At 37.0% G+C, this 21,349-nt stretch overlaps 1 long non-coding RNA gene across 6 annotated transcripts in view; it reads right to left on the reverse strand.

The window, feature by feature from the left end:
- LOC138169560 (uncharacterized) overlaps nt 1-20,632 on the reverse strand; it is a 41,697-nt gene extending 21,065 nt beyond the window's left edge. For 3 of the 6 annotated variants that reach the window (XR_011170387.1, XR_011170384.1, XR_011170383.1), the window contains exons 1-2: nt 20,035-20,632; nt 14,835-14,900 (exon numbers count right to left, since the gene is read on the reverse strand). This is a non-coding gene — a long non-coding RNA (uncharacterized lncRNA). Of the gene's footprint in view, nt 1-8,449; nt 8,519-14,834; nt 14,901-20,034 lie in introns of all 6 variants that reach the window. The other 3 variants (XR_011170386.1, XR_011170385.1, XR_011170388.1) reach the window with 3 other exon arrangements.
- Between the last annotated feature and the right edge of the window lie 717 nt (nt 20,633-21,349).

A 21,349-nucleotide genomic window follows, 5' to 3' on the forward strand; every position in this document is an offset into this window, starting at 1 on the left:
ATATATATATATATATATATATATATATATATATATATATATATATAAAACCTACTGGGCCTAGAAAATTGCCTCAGGAAGTCATAATTGGGAATCACTGGAGTTTATTGAGTTAGGGTAGTGACATTGTCAGATCTAAACTTAAGGAAAATTACCTTGGTAGCAGGATGGAGGACAGACTAGAGTAGGAAGAGACTTGAGATGAAGGGATGCATCAGGAGATTATAATAATCTAGCTGACAAATAATGAGTGCATGAATTTAAGTGATGCCTGTGAGAAAAGGGGTTGGATGCAAAATAAAATGTGGAAATAGAAATGGCAAAATTTGGCAGCTTTTGGGGGAGTGAGAGAGAGGAAGGAGTTAATGACAATTCTGAGGGCACAAATTGGAGAGACTAGAATATGGTAGGGTCTTGAACAAAAACAGAGAAGTTTAGAAGAGGGGTGAGTTTTAGGGAAAAAATAATAAGTTCAGTTTTTTACCTGTTTATTTTGAGATATCTCCCAGACAGCCAGTTCTAAATATCCTGTGAGGAAGATGATGATGCAATACTGGAGCTCAGGGAACAGATTAAGTGCTAGATATAAAGATCTGTGAATCATTTGTATAGAGATGGTCATTTAACCCAAAGGGAACTAATGAGGTCTCTAAGAGAAAGTGTGTATTTGTATATAGAAAAAGACTACTGGAATTTCCTAGAAAATTGCCTTGGGAAATACTCAGTTAGGATGAGTTAGAGGATAAATCAGAAGTATGAGAAAGAGATGTCAGAGAGGTAGAAGGAGAATTAACTCTCAAATTCTGTAATTTGAAAAGAGAAAATGTTAGTACCAAAAAGGATGCATTACTGAGTCTTTAAACGTGGAATTTGTTGGCACATACTAACCAGCATTAATAATGGGAGCTTTGTACCCTTAAAAGGCTCATGAATTCACTGGGCAATTTGTGACCAGAACTGAAGCCCACTTTTATTGGAAAAATGATTGTCCCAAGACTCATCTTCTCTATAAAATTTTCCAATGAGCTCAGTGCAACAGAGATCTTTAGTCAGTCTTACAATCCTCTTTTCCCACTTGGCCTCAAATTACAAACAGGTTTGTCCTAAGTGTTTGCCTCTAAGTCAGTTGTTTGGGATTAGAAACACTTTCTCAGAGTGGCCAGTTGACTCTGGGCCACTCATTTGTTCTTTAGTGCCCCTAAGCAATGCTCTAATATTATAAATTACAGAGTGGTTGCCAATCTGCTTTAAAAGCGGGGGTGGAGCAGGGCAAGTTTCCTTATTTGGAGTTCTTTACATAGATGAAATGATAGGTTTGTGCAAAAAAAAAAAAGTTGTGAAGTCAACTTTGGCAGTCAATTGAATCAACCAAACACTTCATACAACTTAAAATAATAAGTTGCTGTATACTAGGATACCCTTTCATTAGGTAAGAACATCTCAGTTGAATGAAGTAATCAAAGGCATTAAACTAAGTGTGAACAACCTAGTTAATCAAGTTTGGAAAAGAGTGGAGTCTTCAAACCATTGGATGAAATGAAATGAGGTTACATAAGATGTGAATTGGGACTGGATGAGGAGACTCAGTTAATGACCTCTTTGACTTAGTAGCAGATCAGGTCAGAAATCAGCATTCCAGTGATGGGACAGCCTGGTGGTGGATGCTTTTCCAGTCAAGTCCCTAAGAAGGAATTGCTAAGGAGGTAGGGGATAAAGGAAGCTTTGTCTCCTCCCTTCCTATGTCTTGACCAGAATTACAAGATTGGAAGATTTTGGACTTCCCAAAGTTATGTTAGCAGTCCTCAGACAGCAGTAGATAATAGTGTCAGATCTGAGAATAAACTAGATACACAGATTCAGGACTCTACAAGGAGCCCAGCAGAATGCTACTACCATGCTTAAGAGGAGCTTCATGAAGACTGTTCAAAGGGGAGAAGAGAACATCGGGCCGCTGGAACTTGGCGTTACCCCTTTGCCATATGGGCTTTCTAAGCTGGAGCCCACTTTTCCTAGATGCTATAAGTACTTGTGTAAAAGTGTGTCCCACCATTTGGGGAGTGGGGAGGATGATTTGCACCAACTGCTCTTACTCTGTCACCTTAGTAAATTTCCGTTTTTAAAACTTACTTAAATCTAATTGATATCAAATGATAATCAGTGGAAGAGGCACCCCTTCACCCCTCTGGGCTAACCCTAGAACTCTGAGAGGCAGGAGTCGCTGCTAACCAAACTAAGGAGCCAACCTATTGATCAAGCCCAGGTTGAGAGAGCAAGCCCCTCTCACATGTCTTTAATATGCCTGAGCAATAGTATTGATGGAATTATTGCAAACATCCCTAACTATCTGTTAAATTTCTACTTGTCACTTTTCTACTTGTCATTAGTCTTTACTGAAAAGAGACAGAATGATCCTAGAGGTATTGACAAGGACTCAGGTTTTGCTGGCCACTGGCAGAAATTCATCACAACAGGGTATTTTAAATATAATATGTATATAATATATGACTATATATAATATATTTATATATAATATTATAACACACACACACATATATATATATTAAATATAAAATACCAGAGGGTCTTTTCTCTGCCCAAAGCCCCATGCTACTCAACTAAAGGAGACGTAGATGGGTAAGACTAAATGGAGAGAACACACATAGGATATACATTCTCAGATTCCTCCTCAGCAGAGAAACTCTCTACCGAGACACAATTGAGACACAAGAGAACACACCTGCAAAATTCCCAGATGGCCCCAGACCCCATGGCATTGCTCCACCAGGACTCCCCCCGCCCCTCGTGCTCCTTATCTCACTGGTCCCAATCACTCTTCTCCAGCAGCCAAATTGCAGGGGCCAGTGTTCAGATCAAAGCACCAATCCCATCGATAAGGATTGATCCTGCATTTTAAATGTGAGGACTGATTGCACCATCCCTGAACATAATTTCCTAGCACAACCACAACTGGGGGTTCCCACCTTTGTTTCAGCTAGGTTGCCTTGCCACAAATGAAATGCTTCATTTATTTACATAAAAAATTAAGCTGTCTTTCTGTTGCTCCCCACCAACAGAACAGGAGATGATTCTTGGATAAGAGAATGATTACTTTTTGATAAGCAGCTCACTTAAGTTTAAAAAGTACTTCTCTTCACAACATCCCTGAGAGGTATGAGTTGCAAAGTGAAACAACTTCTTAAATGATTTTCCAGATAAAAAATACCTTGCTAACAAGCAACATGTATGAGGGAAGGAAGCTCTTTTCTGAATTGGTGAGCAAACACAGGAAATAATCTGAGGCTCTGGGAACTAAAGGCACTTGGATTTAAATTCATCCCGTTTTGCATGTATGGCCCTTCATAAGTGTTCCTAAGTCAGGGACTGCTGGTACTCAGCACTTGTGTCTCTGTGAAGTAGCAATGAGTAAGTAAGCAGAAAACTGTACTTGGAATAAGTCTTGTCCCTTAGTACTGAACTTTTGAAGGGGTCTTAGTCTATTGACTGCTGAATGATGAGAGACAACATCATGTGGTATAACTACCTCTGTTCTTAAAGTCACTCAATCAACAAACATTAAGTGTGTCCTTTGTGCCATGCATTGTGCTAAGCATTGGGGACACAAAGAAAGGCAAAAAACAGTCCCTACCCTCAAGGAGCTTATGTTCTAATGAGAGAAACAATATGTAAATAATTTATTACATATATGCTTGAAGGACAGGGCAGGTCTCCTATGGAAGATGGGATTTGGAATGTTTTCTTTGAGAGGAGGACATTTTTTTTAAAGACTGGAGAGGTGGAAAGGCAACCAGAATGGAAAGCATCAGAACTGAGTCTTAGCCTAGCCCCAGAGCAGTTGCATGACACCTTTCTACTCTTTTTTTGTTTGTTGTCATATCAAACCTAAATCTCTTTACTCCACATGGGACCAAGAAAAGAGGTCTACATGATGACCTTACAAATAGTTGGAAACAGCTATCATCTTCTCCCCCCAACCCTGCCACCATTTTTTGTCTTTTCCAGGTTAATCATCCCCAGTTCTTTCTACAGGTGAACTCCAGACCCTTCACCATGCTGGTTATGCTTCTCTAAATGGTATACAATTTATCAATATCCTTCTTAAAATGTGATGCCAATAGCCAACACAATACTCAAGATGTGATCTGACCAAGGCAAAGCAAAGGACCATTGCTTCCTCATTCCTGAATGCTGTGCTTCACTCAATGAAGCCTAAGAGCTTATTGCTTATTCTCTGTTTGTCATGTCCATGTGCAGTCCACTCAGACTTTCAGATCTTTTTTGGATAACCCTCTATCTAATCATGTCACCTCTTGTCATACTTATGGTGCTGGTTTTGTGAACCCAAGTAGAAGGCTCATATTTACTCCTATTAAAAATGAACTTATTCAATTTCATCCAAATTCCAACTTTTTTTGCATCCCGACTGAGTCAAGGCATTTTTTAATCCCAACTGCATCATCCAGTGGGTTAGCGACCTATTCTGGTTTTGTTTCATTTGCAAACTTGCAAAACCTACTATCTCTGCCTGTATGGAAATCATTGATAAAAATGATAAACAGCACAGACAGAAACATAGATTCTTACTGCCATGATAGGTGTTCAATAAAATCTATTTGATTGTTGATAGATCAAACAGGGCTGTGAATAGCAGTTTCAGGCAAAACCCACTGAACCCTGTTATTCCTCAATTCAATTGACTTTGAGATGATTTTGTATAACTAAAGCTTTCCTATATTTTATGTCAATCAAGCTGTTCCTGATGAAGAAATTTGCTTTCCTGTTGATGATTCCTATTTTGGTAGTTATTTCCTGCCTTTGACCATTTCATTAATGCATAATTTAGGCCTCAAAGTTCAGTCATTTCATTTTCACTGAAATTTTTGTTCTTCCACATTTTTTCCTATGGGAATATGACTAGCCTATATCAGAGAAGAGAACAGTATCAGAGAAGTTTATTGGATCTTCCTAACAGGATTATAAGGTGAGGCTGATGAGGGGGCTGAACTTCAGACCTATTAAAGGACTCTCAAACAATCTGTATTGTTTCTAAGGTTTAAACTCCTTATTTCTATTTTCCACCTGTTGAATTTGATATAAAAATGGAAAAATAATCACAGGAGCATTTCCTTCATTAAATAAATATCGAGATCGTAACTTAAGTGATAGATGAAGTCAATGAGACAGATGGCAAATAAAAGGTAATATAGAAAAGGTAGCAGAGCAAATATCTTTATAGATAATGAGTGCATATGCCCAATGGGAGAGTGGCCAATTGGTGCTATCTAGCCTACAGTGGACAATTTGCCAACTTCTTTCCAGAGGCTACACTTAACCCTTAATACTCATGAAGGATATTGACAGCTCTTATGGAAAAAAAATACCTGAAGTTTTAGAAATTCAAAGTCTCTTAGATTCAATTGTTAATTGTATTTCATCACCTCAAAAGCATTCTTGCTAACAGAATTTTTAAACTGGAGGCCACTGTGGGAAAACTCTAGTTAACCAAGGAAAGCCTTTGGTCTAATAGTTAGACTATACAACCATCTCTAGACCTGAGCAAAGTAATGATTTCCCTGACCAATGCTAACTAACTCCTTGCCCTGAATCCTTGGCTTACTGTATTACATTATTTCTACAACTAAGGAGTTTAATTTATATGGCGCAAAATCATTCAAGTGATATGGGATAAATATTAACTACCTGGCTAAGCCTGGCAAAGATTTTCCTCAGTGAAACATTCCTGGTGCCAGTGTTTCTAAAAATATACCTGCAGTTCCATTCTTTCCAAAGACAAGAGATGAAACCATTTCAAAAATTTTTGGAAAGATTTCTCCACAATTATTTCAAGAGACTAGAAGGAAAATTTTCATTTAGAAATCAGAATATTTAGAGCTGAAGGGCTCTAAAATCAAGTCCAACTTGCTGTAATAGTAATGTAATTTAAAGATCCCCCTGTATTGGCTTGGTTTTTGGATTGATTGTGTAAAAACTTTGCTTGTGAATCCCACTTGTGGGATGGACTTATTGATGTGAAAAGAGAGTGCTGAACTGGGAGGAGCTGGTGACATAAATTTTAGAGAGACACAAGAAAAGAAAGGCAGAAGAACTTTTGGAGGCAGAGAGAGACTGAGAGGATTGCTGAGGGCCAGTTTGAATTGGACTTTTGAGAGCTGCCACCCAGAGCTGCCAAGGACTGAGGAGACATGGCTGTTATGCTGGTACTTTGTCTGTCTGTTTTGACGTTGTTTTGCCAGATTTGTCCACTGGTGAAGGACAGTGCTGTTGTTGCAGAAGTCCGGGAACCTGGCTGTTGGTTCAGAGCTACTGAGACTGTTCTGCAGACAGAGAGTGAATTAATGAAGACACTGGCAATGTATCTTGTGGCCTTTCTAGGCTTTATCTCCCCAGGAACAAAGATTGCTGAGAACTTGCCTTGGGTCAAGATGAAGAAAAGACCTCTCTTTGGGTATTAAATGTTGTGCTTAAGCTTGTTGTAACTCTGGGGTAGATGGCCTATTCAGTTGTAATCCAAGGGTAGGGAACTTTTGACTTTTTTGTGCTCTGTGATTGAACAAATTAATGTACTTTACTTATGATTGGAAACTAATCTCCATTTGAGAAGACAGGCTTTGTGATGGACTAAATGAATGTACAGCCTAGGGGTGGAGTAGTATTTAGAACAGGGACTTTGTAATTGATTAAATGAATGTAATGTCCAGGGGTGAGGTAGTACTTGGAGATTATTGAATTACACTTAGTAAATCCTGTATTTTGAATGATGTTATATTTTGATTTTCTCTGTTCTTAATTTTTCACTGAATAAAATGGAGAGCTCCTATGCTGGTATTTTGAACCTTGGGAAGTTGCCTTTGCTAGGCATTACACTTGCTTATTTTAAACTGAGGAAAAAGAAGTCCAGTTGAGTTAAGAGACTTCTCTTCAATTGGCAGAGTCAGGGATAGGACCTAGGTCATTTCTCAGTCACTGCTTTTTCCTCTACATCAGGGACTCAAACTAAAGTCCATGAATTTGGCTTTAAAACATTTTAATAACTGTATTATAACAATTGAATTCCTTTTTAATGCTTTGTATCTTATGCATTTAAAGCATCATTCTTAGAAAAGGTCCATAGGCTTCCAAAGACTGCCAGAGGGGCCCATGACACACAGAAAAGCTAAGAACTCCTGTTCTGCATTATTATTAAGATTTATGTGAAGTGAGGTTGGAAACACACAAACACAAATTTTAATGAATTTGATTGCAGGAATTGAATTCTATTGGACAACCATTTTAAAAGTGCTAGTAGGTAAAGCAAACTGTGCTAAGTTCTGGGGATATACAGACAGAAACTCTGTGTTCAAGAAACTTAGGTTCTATGAGGGTGATACCAGATGTGCTCAGGTAAGCAAAAGCATAATATAGAGAGTCATTTGAAGAGCTCATGCATATGGCATATAGACTCATTTGTGGAGTCGGACTAACTTCCCTTGTGTTTAATTAGTTGAGGACGATGATCTTTGAATCAAAAGATATTTGTAGCTAACAGCTATTTTAAGAGAAAAAAAGATACCTTTTCTGAAGAATTATTTTTGGGAAATAGTGCAGTAGGATGAAAAATGCATAATGTTGTAAGTCATATATAGTCTGCAGAGCATAAAGTGAAAAGAATATCACATGAAACTTACCATCAAAAATTGATAAAGTCAGTTGGGTTGTGCCAGCTGGATTTCAGGTATTAATAACCATCCTGTTATTTTTTTCCTTGAATGTTCTGTGCTGGCTCTTTTTGTAGTCATTTACATTCTCATCTTGAATATCATTTATTTTAGGCTTGTTTATATATCATTATCTTTTTGTCTATCTGCCCATCTATAATTCTGTCTCTATATCATCTCTATCTAGCTATCTGTCCGTCTATCATTATCTATCATTTGTCTATATGACTATCATTATCTATCTTTTTAAACTCTCATTATCTATCTATTCATTTATCATTTGTCTATATCTATCATTATCTTTCTATCTGTCTGTCTATCATTATCTATCTGTCATTATCTATCATCTATCCATCTATCATTTGTCTAACATCTTTCTATCTGTCCTTCTATCTATCTTTCTGTCTGCCCATCATCTATCATTATCTGTCAATCTGTCTATTATTATCTATTTATCTCTGTCTCTCATTATCTATCCACATTCATATCTATCTAACATATATATATATATAATATCTATATCTAATATATGTATGTATTGTATATATAGCCACTAAGCAAAACAAGTCTGTGAAACAAGTCTACAATAAAGTGATAATTCAAGATAAGAATGTCATTCACTGCATATATATCAACATGTATTTAAGTGCATACATATGTCAAACACTGTATTTGATGCTGAGAATATAAATACAAAAACTAAACACTCTACATACCTAGTGATTACTTGAGAAATTGACATTGGTAATGGCAATCTCTCAAATCAGAAGCTCCAAATTCCAAGACTGATGGAAGAAAAGAAAAAGAGAAAGTGTAAGGAAAACCCACCTGGGATTCCATAGCATCAAATACTGCCAAAAAATTTCTGTTATACCTTTGTGGCATAGTACATTCTGTACAATCTGGGTTGCAACAACAAAGTTTTACTCTTGGTCCCCAGTTTTTATTCTCTTAAACTGCTTATAACTATATATTTATTGACACATCATACAAAATCCCAAAATACTCAAAATGGAATCCTCCTCAGTAATAATTGTTTTCAGTCTTACATTTTAGTAGTTTAGTGTTTCCTAAACAACAGAATAAGAAAGAACATACCATCTAAGTAAACACTCATATTATCCAATATTTTCCCTGAGTTTTGGCATGTTGTCAATTTGCCCACATTTTTATAGCTGTACTGATTGCGTATGTTTTTTTTCCTTATCCATCATTTATATAGAATTTTCCATTAATTTTTTTCATTCCTTTGTGATTCAGTAATTTTCCACAACATTCATTCAATATAATATTCGGTTGTTCTTGAATCTTTGAGAACCTGCTTCTCCTGCTCTTCCCACCCCCAAAGTTTCTGATTGACCAGGAGAAGAGACTCTTGGAGGGCTTTGACTTTGCTCCCTGCCCTTACTCTGCTCCTTGCTGAAGCATTGGGAAGCATTGGACCCCCTCAACTACACCATGGCTGAAGGGTCATAGGAGGCTCCCTTTCTATCAGGCCAGGGTTGACCAGTAGGAGACTTACTCTCACTTCCTCTTTTGGCCTTTTTGTCTCCCTCCTTCTGCTAGAAAGCTGGGAAGTTTGCCTGGAATGCCTGGGTATGATGTGCTGGACCCAGGACAGGTATGAATCTCAGTCTATTGCCATTTTCCAGGAACAGTGGTGCATGTTTTTACTTTGAGGATCATTGTTGTGAAAGTCTTCTGCATACAGAGGAATTACTTTATATTTGCTGATGAATGCCGTGTCTAGATGCTGCTGAAAAACTAGATTGTCTAGACAAAAGCCAGCTGGATGCTGAAGGCCTTTTAATGCATGCCATGTAATGACTGGTTGAAGGAACTGGGCATGTTTACCTTGGAGAAGGGAGGACAAAGGGGGCATGCTAACTGTCTTCAAGTATTTGGAGGGTTTTATTTGAAAGGAGGATTCTCCTTGGGCCTGTGGGACAGACCTAGGAGCAAAGGGGAAAGTTTGAGTCATATATAGAGATGATATAAGGGGGAAAATTCTTTTTGTTTTGTTTCTTTTTGGAGGGGGGAAGGTAGGGCACTTGGGGTTAAGTGACCTGCCCAAGGTCACACGGCTAGTTTTTTTGTGTTAAGTGTCTGAGGCAGAATTTGAATTCAGGTCCTCCTGACTCCAGGGTTGGTGCTCTATTCACCATGCCACCTAGCCTCCTGGGGGAAAATTCTTAATGACAAAAGCTTTCCATTAAAGGAATAGATTGTTTGTAGGTAGTGTGTTTTTTCTCATTGGAAGTCCTGAAGCAAAGCCTAGATGACTATGAGTTGGAAGGGATTCTGGTTAGGTTACAGATTTGAGTCAAAGGACTTTGGGATACTTTTCAACTCAAATTTGTGATTCTTGTTTCTTAGTTAAAACTATTCCACTGATTGTCAGTCATAAGAACATTCAGACTACTTGTTTATGGAAATATTATTAGAGGTAATTAGCTATTATGGGTAAGTGAGATCCTTCTTTGACTCTGGCCTTAATTCCTATGTCAGTCTCTATCAGCTGTCATGGCTTGGTGTATTTAAAATGGTAAAAAAAAAATGGCAAAAATTAATTTTAATGGAATATTTTTGAAAAAATTTTCTCTTAAAAGGATTTGCTAATGGTTGGATTTATTTTTTGAACACACTAATATCCTATACTACATAGAATATACAATTCAATTTCCCTTGGAATTTTAAAACAGATGACAACTAATGGTCAGGGAAATAATATTTAAACTGCCTGGGAAACCTAATGGCTGGGTTGCCTTGTTGATGGTGTCCCAATTATTTGTTGTAGCACAATTTTGTCATTTGATGACAATTAGCATTGAAGACTATGAGTAGACTATTAGTATTTCATAAACTATTGGCATAATTTAACAATACATGCCCACTTGGGTCCTTATTCTAATTTTGCCATTAACTCTCTTAGATAAGACTTACCTCTCTGAACCTTCATTTCTAGAACAGAAAGAATGGCTCTCAAATGACTTCTCTCTCTGAAATTCTCTGATTTATTACCAAAAAATATTCAATAAGCTTTATTTGGAGGTTAGTGGTGCATTAGTGGTGGCAGATATTAAGGGGAACTATATTTCTGGTATATATTCAAAGTTAGCACATTAACAGAGTTAAGTCTTTGTTCACAATAACCATAAGCAGATGTTTTGAAGGTGTGGCAGCCTTAGGATTTAATTAGTTAAACTAACTTGGATTTTATGAGAAAAGGAAAAAAATTGTCTTTTTTAAAGATGACTTTTTAAAAAAAATTATGGATTTTTTTCAGCTAACAAAAACCCACCTTTTCTCTTTCCCATATCTTTTCCCTTCCCACCATTGAAAAAGAAAGAAAAAAAACCACCCTTAGAACAAATATAGTCAAGCAAGACAAATTCTCTCATTGGCCATGTCCAAATATGAGAAAAACAAAGTGACTCCTAGGATCTCATAGTGAATTCAACACAGTACTGAGGATAGAATTCAGTTGTTTGTTTGTATTTTTAATTTCCAGCCCAGTGCTAACCCTTTCTCCTCCCTACCAAGAACCCAACACTGCCTCTTTCATGAAGAAATAGTTTGATTGAAAAGAATCTGAACCCATTTGGGGGGAATAAAGCACCTTATTGCAACTAAGTTACAGCATCTTTCACTTTCTAAAGCTCTTGATTTGTTTACTATTTGTATTTTGGTTCTGTTTGAATGTTCTCTTCCTCAGAGGTCATTCCCTTCTGAGATGATTCTGTAGTCTGTAATCCTGGGTAAAATAAAAGCATTAAAACAATAAATATAGCTCTTCTAATTTGTCTATGATGTCACCCTTTTAAGTCTAAGTCATACCCATTTGAAGATTATTTTTGTATATATAGTGTGAGTTGTTAGTCTAGATTTTGCTTCTGTCAGACTACTTTCCATTTTTCACAAAAGGTTTTTTTGTTGAATTTTAGGTATATCTTAATAACTCAAAAATTACTACCATTGAGTTTTACTGAATTGGGTATTTATTGAGTATTATGGAAATATTTAACTTGGGAAAATTAGGAGTTTTTAAAAGTGTTACACTCTGGTGAAACTATATTTGAAAGGTAGAAAGAAGAATGCAAAGTTCTTTCAGCTACCTACATCAGTGATTGATTAGTCCCTAAAATATAAGAGAGCTCCAGGACATTTTCTTGGCACTGGTCATTACTGGAGTAGGCAGGACTAGAAGCCAACTGTGGGTATGTGAGACTCAGTGACAGGCACATAGTAGGCACTTATTAAACATTGGTTGATTCAGAGTTTGTGGAAAACAGAGAAAGAAAGAGAAGAGAAGGATCACTCCATAAATATAATGTGAACGTTTTTCGGTTCTGGACACCTGAACAAACTGAGGGAAGTTGCCTGCTTGGTATTCCTTGTCTCCCCTGTGCATACTTTTAGGAATTCTGCCTTGGTACTGTTTGCTTGAAATGTTTCTGTCTGTATACTCTGAAGTTCGGGGTGCTGACCTTTTTCCCCTAAACTAGGTAAACGATATATTTTTGATTGATTAAAGCAAGATTGTTAACCCATTTTGAGTTGCTTTCCTTTAGAAGCAGATCTAAGAATCTGTGTTGGCAGCCACCCTAGGGATGCTGGGGTGCTTGCTGCAACAGTCACTCACACAATCAGTGTCCCAGGCAACTCCTTAGAGTAAAGCACACTTACTGTGTGCCAAGTACTGTGTGTACAAATACAAAAATAAGAAATTTCTTACCCTCAGGGTACTTATATATGTTTCATGGTGAAAGTAACACATGGGAAACAGTATTAGAAAGGGAGGTCTGACAATCACATAGAGCAATCCATGAACGCACCATTTCCCTAGGTAATGATAGTGGTGATTTGATTACACTTCTCAAAGCTAGATGTAGAAAGGGATTTGACTGTGAAGATGGTTGGATAACAGCTGAAGTGAACAGGAGGAGGCATGGTCTTAGCTCTTCCCAGAGTTCCTTTGCCTCTGGTGTTCTTGTTTGGAGGGGGGAGCACTGCTTGATGAAATTCCTCATTGAGAGCTCCCCATACCTAGGAAGTCATGGGCTCAGTCAAAATGATGATGATGAATATAGAGATGAGAAGAATATTTCTTTCCTTCCTTCAATCCTAAATTGAAGAATAATTTCTGGCGGCAACAATGTAACGCACCAAAAAAAAAATGAGGAAGATTTTTGCTGTTATCATTCTTTATGGTTCTCATTTACTCAGTGAAGTCATTGCTTCATAAAGAGTCTTTTAGAAGGAGATGTTCATGGAGTCTAAATTGTATGGCAGTCCTAATTTCTGGAAAGCATGCAAAAGAAAAAGAAACAGGGTTTTCACCCCTCCTTTTCCCTTCTGCTTCCAAAGATTAATCTTTATGCTTCAGTTTGGAAATTGTCCACAGTTTAGGGTTTCCCAAGGTTCCATGTGATCTTTCAGATTTACAAGAGAAACATAACGATATAGGTTGTAAAAGGATTTTGTCTTCCGACACTCTCTGAAATATAGATTTAGTGACCGTCTCAAATAAACATGCAAATCATCAAATCTGAACTGTATAAACATGCTTAGGGTGCTGACTGACTGGAGACACCTTTCTTCTTTCTCTCTAGCAATCATATCACACACAGCAGGAAAACTGTCCTTGGGAGTTCATTTTGTCTGGCCATCCCAGCAGGATTACCACCTAAACCCCAAACAACAGAACCAATTTAATGAACTCATCTTTCAGAAAAGAACAAAATCTTGTCACTACTCCTTTGCCACGAGCAATGATCCAGAATCAACATGATTCTAAAAAAGAAAAGAGGTCGGAAGCACTTATATTCCAGCAGCTTAGATATAACTAAGTCCATAGGAAGAATAATTAGTTAAAATAGAAGGATTTAATTCTTTCTCCCCCGCTGAGTTCTTTGGGATTCCATCTTGCTTTCCCTCATCTCCTTCCCATTATGCCCTATTAATCAGAAGCAACCTCCATAGCAGTAACCTTGTAATAATTGGCTTACTCCCTTACCTCTCAACTGCATTTGTCTAAATAATTCATTTAAGATGGTATATTTTGTACCTCTTGCCCTTGGTGTGTCTTAAAAAAAATATTTTTATGAACTTGACAGACACCAACAAACATAAATGTCTTTGAAAGAACAGAAAAAGAGGATTATAGATGACACTAAGAAATTCTAACTTTTGATAAAAGTAGATATTAAATGTAAAAAGATGGTTCCAACACTATCCTGCTTCTCTGTGTGTCTTTGGTATATCTTGGGAAGGCTAGCTACCTGCCCTGGGCACCAAAATTGCTAGTAATGGTTGTAATTCAGTGTTACTATGAATCACATTCTTTTAAGAAATTTTAGAATACCAAATGTACCCCAAATGAAAAATAAGGAATAATATTTGACTGTTCTACTTTCTCAGGGAGGGGTGCTTCTTTTCCTTGGGACAGTTTTATGAGTCACATGGATTTATTTTAAGCCATGGATTGCTTATGAAATATGAAGTCAAGGCTTGAACAACTGAAGGGTGAATAAGAAATGTAGAATCAATCTACCTTAGTAATTCAGGCAAAGAAAATATGAAAATCCACTGGATGTCTGTTCTTCTTGTTGAGAATTTTCCCATTGTTTATTATGTATATAGCTCATGGTACCTCCCACTGTTTACATTCAAATGCAATATTTTTTATGATTCCATGGAACAATGATTTCTAGTTTGCATGGGAAATTATCAAGCAGAAAATGTAAGAAATTTTAGCTAAAACAAAGTCCTAGAGTCATTGAAGTTTGTGTTTAACAATGAAAAACAAAGTAATCATATAAGGAGATCTCTTCTATCTTATTTTTATAATAACAGGAGTCACTGGGGTTTATAGAGCTCCCATCATACCCAGATACTGGAATACTGTTAGAATTAGAAGGATCCCTAACAGTAACTGGAATAACAATCATGAAAAATAATAACACAATGGGGTGTTCACATCAAATTAGCCATTATTTTTATCAGGAAAAAAAGCTTGTAATGGGTGGGAGCTGGGGAACATCATGGCACAATGCAAGTAGTACTGGCTCTAGAATCTGAGAATTTGGGTTCAAATCTTACCTTTGATGCTTAGTTCCTATGTGACCTTGATCAATTCACAACCTTCTTGGACTTCAGTTTATTCATCTGTAAAAGGAGGGAGTTAAGTGAAATAGCTTCTGGGATCTCTTCCACCTCTAGATTTATAAGCCTAACACTAGTACCTTGTGTATATAAAATGCCTATCTCCAGGGAGAAAATTTTAATACTTTAGTCTCTCACCATAGAATAAAATACTAGAACATGAAACAGCCCTTAGATCTGTGCAGTCCCCCTTCTGTTTCCTCAGGGATGGTGGTAAACGAGGAAAGAGGGTGCAAAGAACCACCTGTTTCTGAATACAATTTTCTATAGATACGATTTTCAATGCTAGCATTCTGAACGTGTGATCTTTGTCAGATAATCAACCAGCGGTCACACTTGTCGGGGAACTGAACCACACCAAGGATTCTCCTTGAAGAACCTAATAAAAGAATTAGCAAAGTTGATTTCTTTATGTCTCCAAAGGCAACAAGAACCATTGTATGAGACTTGCTCATCTTTCCATGCGGCATTTATGAAGGACGAACAAACCAAAAACCACTACAAAGATAATTCCAGCGGATGTACTAACATCGATGTCAGAGAAAGAAGGGGAGAAAGTCTTTGAAAACTTCGCCAAAATTTCCAAAAGAAGGATACCTTGACTGTCAATGACTTCACTGGGAAAATGAGCAGAATGGGAGGCCATGTTTTTGCTTTGCTTTTTATTCCCGAGATTCAGCACAGTGCTTGACACATAGTGAGTGCTCAAGAAATATTTGTTAACTGACTGATTGACAGCAAACACTACTTTAGATAGGTGAAAGAATGAAGGCTGCTCACAAACCTTACATCTGTGTATCACGAATACTTTCTGTAAGACAGAGTCACAAGACGCTAGGCACCAAACATAAGCAAAAAAAAAAAATTGACTATAGCTTAAGGGACGGGAAATGACTGGTTACAGATGCGACAGTCTTTTAGTTTCAGCTGTCTGTGTATAGTCAAATAATTACCAGTTAGAGCAAAGGTCAAAGGAAATACCAAATTAGAAGAAAGGATAAAGATGAGAAGATACACTAGGTGTGATTGTAGCAACTCCATCCTGACTTGTTTGAACAAGCTAATAATTCTGAAAAATGGAAGGAGGGGAAGGAGATTTTTTTTTTCTCAATTCTTAGAAAAGCCTGATTTATGTAAAAGAACCTTCATGACCAAGCAAGGGGAGGGAAAATCATGTTGATGGCAAGTTTGGGCAGGCATTTCAGGTGTTCTGTGATCTGAGACTAAAATTGCTTAGAAAAAAAAGTACGTCAAGGTAGATTGTGTTGGAGAAATTGCTTAGTGTTTTGAGGGATCCTGACTTATGCATTGCTGCAACAATCCATCTTTTTAATGTCAATATTCTCCCCAATGATTTTGTGTCTGAAAAATCATGAAACATCATGATTTCAGAAGAATCAAGATTGCGAGTCAGACAAAGGAAAATAAAAAGACCCTTGGCTAGTGTGAGTAGACTGAGGCATGTAACAACAACAGCAACAACGATGTTGCATAATATTATTCTAATTTGATACTATGCATATACTGACATATACTAGTATACTAGCATACACTGTGCTATATAAATGCATAAATGATGCATTTATGTAGCAATACAGGGTATCAGGCACTGTGCAAAGTGTTTTTTTTTTTTAAACAAACAATTTCTCATTTTACCCTCACAACAACCCAGGGAGGTAGGTGCTATTATTATTTCCTTTTCATAGTTAAAGAAACTGAGACAGACAGGTGAAGTGATTTGCCCAAGGCCACACAGCTAGGAAGTATCTGAGTTCAGATTTAAAGCCAAATCTTCCTGAGTCTAGGCACAGTAGTCTATCCACTCTATGACCTTGCTATCACAAATGATAGCTCATAATGGAAAAAATTGCCTTAAATGATATGATGAAGGACATATATGACATGGGAAAAAGTTGGGCAAATTATTTATTAGTAGATAGTATAAAAGCTACATTGGTAACTATAAAGTAATAGAAGAACCAGAGGAAGGCTTTCTAGTGCCTTGGGTAGGCTTCTCGATGGATTTATAGAATGATAGCAAGAAATATCATTTCATAGAACCTTTGCTCATCTCCATTTAAAAAAAAAAGAGACCACCATAAAGATAATTGCAGCATCTATTATAGAGGATGAAGAGGAAGAAAAATTTTATGAAAAATTTGATAAGATGCCCCTCTTTTGGAATTAAATCAGTATATGCTTCAATATTCAATGACTTCAATGTAAATGTTGCCATGAAGGAGGATGGTAAAAACCATAGTTGAGGAGTGAGAAATAATATAGGCAAAAGACCATCTAAGATCTTCACTTATATATCATGAATATTTTCTGCAAGAGGGGATTTGGAAGGCACTAGGATTTGGAAGGATTCTGAGCACAGAACAATGGTACCAAAAATGAAATTGATTATATTGTATCAACAAATTAGTTAGTGACTTGAAGGGAATAATAGTAATAATGACTATTTAGTTATATGAAATTAATTTCTGAACTGGTTGTCTGTCTACAGTCAAAACATTGACTTGTTTGAGAAAAGATCAATATAGGTACCAAATTGGAAGAAAGAATAAAAATGAGGAAAACGTGGCAAAAATTCAAACAATTCCATCCTGTCCTATTTAAACAAGCTATTGATGTTTTCTTGATCATCTTTTTCTGTAGTAATAAGATCCATGTTTTCTCCCAAGAATTTACTATCCTTCCCCCTTTCAGATATCTTTAGAATCAATCCACAAATGTCCTTAAAATTGTGAATTTTATTTTAAAATTGTGAAAATTCCTGTACCTTAAATTGAATTCTAAATTTAAATATGAATTTCTTTCCAAATGCCCCCCCATGTGTATATTCATGTTCTAGTCCAGCTTCTTTTCCCACTTTTGTCTTTCTTGAAACCCTTTATACTTCTTAATCCAGCACTTTGGGGTATGTGGTGTTACAGACCGAATTTGGTGGTTCTGTTGTTATTGCTATTTATTTTTATTTTATTTTGTTTATTTTTAGTCTGTTGCTATTGATAGGACTCTGGTTCTGTTCATCTTGACAGGCCTTTTCAATTTGTCCTCTATTTATTCTTCAAGTTTAATACTTAAATTCCATGGGAATGATCTGGTTTAATTTTGTTTTCAATTCAAGGTATTTGTGAAGTAGGCTTCCCTCTCCAACTTTTTTGAGTCCTACTATTCATAATTATTAAGCAATTAGTTAATATTCTAAATAAGTTTTGCCCTTAGCTACCATGATAATCATATAATATGTTCTGGAAGTTTTCCATTCAAAATTATTTAAATTTTAAAACACCAGTTTTGTGTTGGAAGGATTGCGGTGTTCTAGGCAGAAATGGGAAATTTCAGAAGGAACGCTTTTGGGGAAATTATTAGACATGTTGAGTTTGAGAAACTTATGGAAAATCTTATAGAAAATGTCCAATAGTCAGTTCATGATGTGCAACTGGAACTTAGGAGAGAGACCAAGGCTAGTTTGTATAGATCTATAAAACATCTGCATAAAGATGATTATTGAATACTTGGCACCTAATGAATTCAATAAGAGAGAGTGTAGAGAGAGAAAAAAGCTCAGGACAGAGGCTTGTGGTACATCCATGGTGAAGGGCTGAGGGTATGAATGATGGCCCAGCAAAGGATGTTGAGAAAGAATGGCCAGATAGGTAGGAAGAAAACAAAGAGAGAGCAGTAAGTACTTGAAAGTTTAGAGTGAAGAACAGGGTGTCAATTGCTACACAGAGGACAGGAAGGGTGTATAAGCATAGGACTGGAGCTGTGATTTAATTGGTACCCAGGGATCTCCTGGATGAGGAAATTGCTATTATCAGTATAGGTTGATGCCTTGACTTCAATTTATAATCTTAAGGAATTGCCTTTAGCACTAAGAAACACAGTGACTTGAATTCGGTCAAATAGCCAGGATGTGTGAGAAACAAGACTTAAACCCATGTTTTTCCTGGCTCTCTTTTCACTATACCAATTTGCCTCTCAAATGAAGGATGAGACTTGAGGAAAGACCTTTAGATTTGTCAAGTAAGAGATCACTCAGAAGTTAGTAAACAACAATTTACATTAAGCAATAAAGCTGAGATCAAGATTATAAGGGACTGAAAAGTAAACAAGAAGAGAGGAGATTTTGATGCTGAAACCTTTTTCTTTTCCTTAAGGATCACACCTTAAACCCCAATCACTAACTCTCATTAATTGGCCAACAATAGGTCCCAAGTGAAGCTCCATGTGATCATTGTTTGGGCCTTGATTGGCTCAGCGTCAATGTAAATAGTGATTGTTTTTATTTTGGCAAGAATCCCTGAGGATCTTCCCTGTCTAGATTGTTGTTTTGTTTTTTGAGTAGGTAAAGAGTTCATTCTCTGCCTCATTTTATTACCTGGCCTTAGTCACTGCCTCAGTCAAAGTGACTACCTATTAAAAACCTGATTAAAGATACCTTATTAAAGACCTCTTCCACTGCATCCAAGGCCATATCTCACCACTGGACTCAGATGGCTCTGGAGGAGAGAGTGAGGCTGGTGACTTTGCACAGCCCTCCGTCACTTAAATCCAATTCACTTGCATGTCATGACATCACCTCCCTGAAGTCATGGTCCTCTTCAAGAAGAAAGGGTGAAGAAGAAGGAGGAGGAGGAAAAGGAGGAAGAGGAATAGGAGAAAAGAAAGGAGAGAGAAAGAGGCCTTGACTCATTCTTTAATACTTCCATGGGTCTTCAGCTTGGGGTCTGTGAACGTTTTTTCTTAATGTTTGTTAACTATATTTCAATATATTTTATTTCCTTATAATCTTATATATTTTAGTTGATGCATTTAAAACCATTATGCTCACAAGGGGTTCATAGGTTTCACGAGATTATCTCTAAAAGGGCTTATGAAATAAAAAAAGATTAAAAACCCCTGTTCTAGGATTTAAAAATGAACTTGATATATAAGGTGCTATACGATTTGGGTTCAACCTACCTTTCTAGTCTTACTTTTTTTACATTATTCCCCTACCAACATTGTATATTCCAGGCAAGGGGCAGTACCAGTTGTTTTCTGAACACTACAACTAGTTGTTTTTTGAACACTACATTCTGTTTCCCATCTCTGCCCCATGCCTGTAAGGCCATAGTCTCCTTACTTGTGCTTTGCAAAATCTTTTGTTTTCTTCCTGGCATTCTGGGCCATCTCCAGTTGTCCTCATCTGTTTCTGGCCACTGGACTCATTTGGCTCCAGAGGAGAAAGTGAGGCTGGTGCCTTTGCGCAATCCTCCCTCACTTATATCCACTTCATTTGCAAGTCATGGTCTCATCTTCCTGATGTCGAGAATGAAGGACAAACCACACAATCTTCTTTCTAAGGCAATATCAGAAGTAGCATCAGGTGGTGGTTATCAGGAAGACCTGAGTTCAAAATCAGCCTCAGACACCCACCTGTGTGTTCCTGGACAAATCATTTAACCTCTTCCTGTCCCAATTTCCTCAACTATGAAGAGAGAATATCTTCCTAATAACCATGCTAAGAGAATGAAGAGGTGATATAATCATTGGATCATAGATCCAGAGTTGAAAGGAGCCAGTGTGGAGGAGGAAACTATACTCCTATCCCAAGCACTGCCTGACATATAATAGGCGTTTTAAAAATTATTCACTTACTGACTCACTGACTGGCTGCATTGCCATTTCTGTTACAACTAAGAGGGTCTTGAAACTCCACCCCTCTGATTTTTGACCTAGGAATCTCTGTCTTCCTTAACTATTGGTTCAGAAGTTAAATTCCCTTTTCAATCTCCCTGAGGCATGGGTTTGAGAAATTACAGTATAAGACTGGGTACAGAGAACTCTAAGACGCTAGTGCTGGAAGGAAGAAAAGCCGTTGGGCATGCACGTGCTAATCAAAGTACTATCTGTGCCCTGAGATACACAGTGTATTTATTTATCACAAGGAATTTTTAAAAACATTAACTGAGCCACCCACACCCCCCCTTTAGCAATGAACTGCTGAGCATATTAAGACACCAAGAGGCCAAAGGTACTCTCAGAAAAGCAAAACAATTAAGCCTTAGGAATCCATAGCCTTAGCCCTCAGCCACCATTCCTTTGCAGACATCCAGCTGTTGTAAAACAAAATAACATTTTATAAATTCTTGTTGGACTCCTTGAGCCTTAAAAAAATGATTTTATTTTACTTGTAATAGTCATAATTTTTTCTAGTGCTCTCCACATTTCTCTTTTGCCTGAGAATATTGTTCTCTTACTTTACTACTTTTATTTATTTGTTTATTTGCTTGTTTATTTATTTTAATTCATTCATTCATTCATTTAATTACTTTTATATAATCTCCAGTGGGGTGGGGGGAATGTGATACCTTAGGGTATGCAGTAGACATTCTATCTATCTATCTATCTATCTATCTATCTATCTATCTATCTATCTATCTATCTATCTATCTATC

Source organism: Petaurus breviceps, unplaced genomic scaffold, assembly GCF_028583685.1.
Source record: "Petaurus breviceps papuanus isolate PSGF00001 unplaced genomic scaffold, PetGlider_PUasm1.0 37, whole genome shotgun sequence".
NCBI classification, from domain to species: domain Eukaryota; kingdom Metazoa; phylum Chordata; class Mammalia; order Diprotodontia; family Petauridae; genus Petaurus; species Petaurus breviceps.